Source organism: Cryptomeria japonica, chromosome 10 (assembly GCF_030272615.1).
Source record: "Cryptomeria japonica chromosome 10, Sugi_1.0, whole genome shotgun sequence".
In the NCBI taxonomy this organism is placed as follows: domain Eukaryota; kingdom Viridiplantae; phylum Streptophyta; class Pinopsida; order Cupressales; family Cupressaceae; genus Cryptomeria; species Cryptomeria japonica.
The window spans coordinates 444254510-444261695 of NC_081414.1; positions in this window are offsets into that span (position 1 = coordinate 444254510).

The following is a 7186-nucleotide window of genomic DNA, read 5'->3' on the forward strand; positions in this document are numbered from 1 at the left end:
TGAACCTCCAATGATCTTGGATGAAGACACTGACATACAGGTTCCATCAGTTGATGATCTCTCACCAGAGTACATGTCAGAGTTGCCGGAAGATGTTATCCTTGACAAGAATGTCAGAACATCACGAAGAGGACCAATTGAATACCTCCGAGTGGGACTAAAGGGGATGCATCCAAGAAAGGCAAGATGGATGGAGATTGGTAAAGTGAGGGAACTTTACCCTCACTTAATTTCCAAGTAATCAAACTTTTGGAGGTCCGAAAGCTCTCCAGTGGGGAGGCTTGATCCAGGGGATATTTTCACCAAAAATTGAAGTATCTCCAAAGCTCCAAGAATCAGCATCATGGTAAAGTTCTTGAGATCCTAAATCCAATGCAACTTGAATGGACAAAAAAGGAGTCCATACGTCCGAGTTATGACTGGTCAAAGTTTGGTCAAACCACGTATAAAGGCTCTCAAAAGGTAAAAAAATAATCATCCCAAAAGTGATCAACAATGGTTTTCAAAATAAAGAGCTTGCCAAGAGCTTTCCACCAGTGTTTATTTTATCAAAAACGGAGTCCGTATGGAAGAGTTATGACAATTTGAAATTTGGAGGGAAAAGTATGATTTGATGATGTCAGCATGATGTCATCATACTATTCAGGTGATTAAAACTATTTATGGGTTTTGAACCCATAACCTCATGCAACCAACTACATCTCTCCACCATTAAACCACGAAATTGGCGCTTACCTAAGTTTAGCGCTTAGTGTTATTTAAAGAATAAATTGCTTGATGCGATTTAAAGAAGAGCCAATGGGAGTTGAACTCCCAACCAGCAGTCACCTAAAATAAAGGATGACCACTACGCTATTAATAGCACATGGGATAATTTTGGAGGCTATTCTACTTATCCAAACATAATCCGCATAACTTTATTTAAATAAGGTTAGTTATTAAAAGCAAACCCTTAATAATGGAATAAAATCAAAACCATAAAATAGAAAAGGGGATATTTACGGGATTATTTTCCCAAGGGGGATTATTTTATAGTTTGAGGGTTTTAGCCTAATTATGGCTAATTTTATGTATAAAAGGGGGTATTAGGCCTTTGAAAAATCATCCAGGTGATGAGAAGGAGATTATGAACTTGAAGGCTTGTTGATTATTCCTGCACATTGGAGAATAATGTTGCCATTGTGTTTGAAGGGAATATCTTGTAACACTTGTAATTGATTTTGGAGCTAATCGGATCGGTCCCCCTATTGGAGCAGGACCCGGAGACGTAGTCCGACCCGTGGACGAACTCCGTTATCAATTGTGTTTTGTCTTCTGTCTTTCTACTCTCTTTCTTTCAGTTCATTACCTTTATTATGCTTTGTTCATTTAAGCATTATTATGTGAATTCGCTCAGATTAAAGCTTTGAATTAACTTGTGTAATATTGTTAAGCATTTGTCTGTAATTGTCATAGATCCTAATCAGACCAAAGCACAAAATTCTCTGATATGGTCTTGGGGATCTGAATTGCCATCATATTTGTCAAATTTTGGGATCTCCAATCGTGAAGGAAATGGAGGCATGTAAATGTTTTTGTCAAATGGAAATGGGCATATTGTGTCCAGAGAATATTGTTTTGGTGATTTATCCTTTTTTTTCAGTTCTGTGATCTCAGTTTGTAACACTTGTAATTATTTGTTTATCATTGCTAATGGTGTCTCTTCCTCTTTAGTGACGAGGGTCTCAACATCATAACCAGTAGGAAGTTTAGCGACTTGTTTTGCTAATTCTAGAAAATAGTCTTCTTTTTCTCTAGCCATGATAACCTTCATCATTTTTCGGAAATCTTTATCCTTTTGACATTTATTAATATCAGTTTCTAGAGGTTCAGAGGATTCAGGTTCACTTGATGAGGAATCACTGTTGGTATCATGGATACTGATATCATCATAAGTTTTGTGTTTAGCAGCTCGTCTTTCTTGTTTTTTTTCCAGATATGGTGGGAGACAAGGGTTGATCATAAACTGGCATATCTGATGATGAAGGTTTATTAGTGAGACGATCCTCTATGTAAAATGGATTATCTTTATATGAAAAGGATTGTCCTTTTCCTTTGGCATCTTTCTTATGAGAACTTCTGGTTTGAATAGGCATTTTTATTGACTGATGTGACCTAAAGTTATTTGTGATGCAGAAGTCAAGATCAAATTTAAAGCTAGTTGTTCGTGTAACATATCGATTAAGAGAAGAAACTAAGATTTAGTCTGGTTTTAGGAACGATCTATCCTATGTAAGACATTTAATCTAAGTTACCTAGTTTGATTTAAGAGAAGTGACTAAGACTCAGTCTGGTTTCAGGAATGATCTATCCTGTGTAACATGTTATCTAAGTGAATCAAAATTGATAAATAGTTTATTGAACTAGCTGAAAGATGATCGACAAAATCGTGCAACACTAGGGTAGAAGTGCACTGTTTTGATCTATTTATGCTCAAAATGATGATAACTAGTTTTATGCTCGTTGTAGAATGTTTTAGGCAATTTTGATTGTTCTAGACTGATAAAATCAGAGATTCATACAATAGGTTTTACACCAGACGATAGTTTAATAGCTCCAGAATGATATTAGCAGTATTTCATACGAGTTGCTGCCTATAACCATATGACAGATGGGTAAGTCTGAAATGACAAACTGATGAAAGCAAAGTTTTATCATACAACACAGGATCAAAGGTGGAATGATAGTTCCCTAAACAAGACAACAGTTTTGTAGGTCTTGTACAACACATAATGCAGACTCAGATGACAGACTGTTTGACCGGATTAAATTTCGTACGACATGGATATTTAACAGGACAATAAATCAGAAGACTCATACGACAACTTACTCAATAGAGACAAAATTTCAGACAGACCGAGTTTTCAATGACTGACGATGACCAGTTTTGAGATGGACTGATTTTTTATTTTTTTTGGACAGCTGAGATAGACTAGTTTTGACACGGACAAAGTTTCAACTAGGATAGACTAGTTTTGACATGGACAGAGTTTCGACTAGGATAGACTAGTTTTGACACAGACAAAGTTTTGACTAGGATAGACTAGTTTTGACACGGATAGAGTTTCGACTAGGACAGACTAGTTTTTGACACAGATAGAGTTTCAACTAGGATAGACTAGTTTTGACACAAACAGAGTTTCGACTAGGATAGAATAGTTTTGACATGGACAGAGTTTCGACTACTGAGCTGTTTATTGTTTTTTCCAGTTTTGGTATATCAGTTTCAGTTTTAGGGATGAAAACACGCAATATGTATAATGACTTCAATCACAACATGCAAACCCTATGGAAATTGGTGAGAGAAGAAAACCTTTGCTTGTAGACTCAGGCACACACCCAATAGCTAATCAGAATACGGTCACTGAGTCTCACACAATGGATTCTCAATATCATAGTAGCCGACTCCAAATGCTAATGGGGGCACGAAATGACAAGTATCTTGGGAGAGTTACTATCTCTCTTGCACAAAGATTATCTCCCCTTTTGGAGATGAACCGGGTAGCTTCTAATTTTAATTCGAACTAGTAAGAGATCTGTTCACCGCGTCGAGGTATAAACTCAATTAAGAGGTCTCTCAGCCTTGAAAATCAAGGTTTAATATACCCAAAGGTACAAAGGAGAGCTATTCCCAAGCACTGTCGTTGACTTGATTTTCATCAAATCACATTTATTTTATAGTGGGTTGGAGTACTTGGTGTTTAGTCATTCCCACTTGGGTCATTCCCCTCTCACTGGTCATAATGGCTTAGAGTTATTAGCTCCTTAGGAGGGCAGGCCCACTAAAGATATACAAATCTCAAACTTAGAAAAAGCCTCAAGGGTCTATATTTCTGATTGCCTATATAGACAAGAGCATACTTTCCTACCTCTCAGAATTATCTTAAAACACAAAAGACAGATTTGTTCTTTAGCTAGATAGCAAGTTAGGTGCCTAAAAAAATGAATTTAATAAATATACAATGCTCGAATCTCCTTAGGCAACCTGCAAAGACAACAAATCAATAGTCATATTGTCTTTGTTTGACAAGCATATTCTTCGACAAGTGTTCTGCAAAAATTGATTAGGCTATGAAAATTTCTCAGATAGATGAACAACAAGCCAGGGTCAGCGTTAGTATGATGAAAATTGAATGAGAAAGCCTAAAGAAAGAAATCTACTTTTTAACCAAGAAACATAGAGTATCATACAATAATTCTCACCGAGTCGTACGATATCGCACAATAATTGCAGTTTGTCATCCGACACTGTGGGAAAACACATACGATAATTCGCAGAAACTGTACGGACGAAAAAAATTAAAAAAAAAAAATCTGAAAAATAAGAAAAAATTAGTCTCTGAGGCCGAAAAATGTAGTCTTCTACCCCACTATGGGTGCTAGAAATGTGTGTGTGAAAAAACAGAATAAGTTTGTAAGTTGCAAGACACAACACTTCAATTAAGTCATTACATGTAGTGTGAAAACCATAACAAATTGACTAATTGCCTTCTAAAAGATGCGAGTATAAGATTGCTCTTAGATTTGTATAAGCAATACCAGTGACTAGACTACATCAAGATGAAGGATTTAATCTATATGAGCATGAGATTAAGCTAAATGGATGCAAGATTATGCTAGATGGATGAATAGTAAGCTATATGAATTCAAGCAATCATAATTGAACTAAATATGCAAAAAATATTTTAAACTAAGATGCAATAATCTCAAAAAGCAAGCACAAAATCTTCAATGACTCTAGAGCAAAAACTGTATAATAACAATAAATCTCCAGGGCATTTTAAATGAGAGATGAAGGCTGAATTTATAGAGAATCACAAGAGAGATCAAGAAAAAAAACAATTTAGGATTAATTGAAACAATTAAGAAATCAGATTTAGTTAACCTTGAGATAGATTCCAATTATAGTTTAATTGAAATGCATTCAGAAAAGAAGTTTGAGTTTTCATTAGAGATATAATTCAATTAATTCCATGCACTTGAGATAAAAATAGGTAATTATTTGATTTATTCAAGAAAAGAGTCTTTTCAATGCAACTGAAGTTCTTTTCCCAAAAGCTTTGAGTTCCAATTTTAGAGAATGATTAAATTCCTTTTAATTGCTTTTCTGATTTCAAGTTATCAATTTAGAAGAAAGAAATAATATCTCAAGTTTGATTTCTCTCAATTCAATTATTTTATTCTATTTTCAATTCAACTCTTGCTTTGTGATTAATTCCTCTTTTGTGATAAATTAATTCCTCTTTTATGATTAAATGGCAAATTTATTAATTAATTAAATATGCTAGGATATTTAATAAATTAAACAAGATGATTGATCAAAATGATTTTCATGGAATGATTCAATTAATTAAATAAATATTTAATTAATATAGAATAATTGACTTGCCATGTAACATTTGATGATTGAAGAATTAATTAATTGAGTGCTCAAGATTGATTTAATTGCCTTTGGTGAGAACCTTGGTGATGTTGTTGAGATTAGGGGCCCATGGTTTAGATGACCAATTTTAGGGTATTACAAAATTCATATGATTTAGAGTTCACAATTTGGAGACAATTCTATGATATTGTCAAAATAACTCAAAACCTAAATGAAATTTATTTCAGAAAATATTTACAAATTGCACCTTAAGTGCTTGACTCATACTTTGCACCCTTCTATTCTATCCTACCCATTAAAAAAAATTCACTGCATTTGGGGTTAGAACCTAAACTAGAGGCTTTTCCTTTCCAATGATAAGTAGCAAAGTCTTGAAAATATTATTATCAGTATTGGACAATCTTAGAGGAGGTTCCACTTCCATTAAATTATGGTCAATCAGATCTTGTATGAAGTGCTTTAAATGAAAACACAAAGTAGTTTTATGTCCTTTCATATGATGATATTCACAATATTAATTGTCATTCCACCTCCCAAGTTTGACTTCTGGCTTGTTTATTATATTAGGCAATCACACAAAATTTGACTAGAGTAATGGTTTTAGAACTTATTCAATGGGCTCTCCCAAGGGTGTAAATTTCCTAGGAGATGCATCTCTAGGTATGGGAGGTCAACATTGTTGGTTTTGTTGAACTGCATTCATTGATTGATCTTATCGCTAAGTTTTATTAGGTGTTTGTGTGTTTAGCAATGTTGGTCCTTTGAAACTAATTTTGGGTTGCACATTGCTCACTATTCTCGTGTCAACTACTCCATCATTTGTAATATTCTTGTTTCTTGACCAAAACTTGTGTTTATCATTTGAATTGCTCGCATTGTCTTTGAAAATCTTAATAGTTCCTCTTCAAATGAGAGCCTTTTTAATGTTTGTACCCTTTTTGATGAATTTTTCAATGGTTCTAAGACTTTTGACCATTAGTTCATACATTAATTATGTTATTAAATTATCAATGAATAAGTTCACTTGTTGGCCTTCAAGATGACAAAATTGCTCCATCTTTGCAAGAATAATATGAAAGGTTCGCCAATCTTCTACTTTGTGTTGCACAAATCTGTCATGGTGGCCACATTGTCAATGCTAAAGGCAAAATGAGCTAGGAATATTTTTGCTAATTACTTCCATGATTTTATGTTTTTGGGTAAAAGAGCAAACCAATCCATTACTTGACTCGAGAGATTTCAAGGGAAGAGGTGCATAAAGTAAGTGTCACCATACACAACCTCTATACAAGATCTAAATAGTCTCCTTTCCCTTTGCATTTGCCAAATTTTGGTACCTCAAAATTCTTAGGAAAGGGAGACATATATAAACTTTTGTCAAATGGATTAGGACATATATCTTTCTCTTTGTAACCCTTTTTCATCCCTTTAGTTTGCATCCCTTATAGGCTAATCATTCATGTCCATATTTTCTCTTTGCCAATATATTGTGCCTCTAAATGAGTTTTGATCTTGATATCTAGGAGTACTTGTGGCTAATGTGTTTTGAGATTTATACCTGAGTTGTGCTACTGACCTATTTTGGTACTAATTTACTATTTACGACTATTGATACTAAATTGTGGGTTGACTTTGTTACTAGTAATGCACAGTTGGTTGGTATTGTATAGTTGGTTGCACTTGTTGTTTGTTAGAATTGTGCGGTTAGTTGAATGAATTGTTGCATACTTGATTAAATGTGTTTGTGGAATTATGTAACTGGTT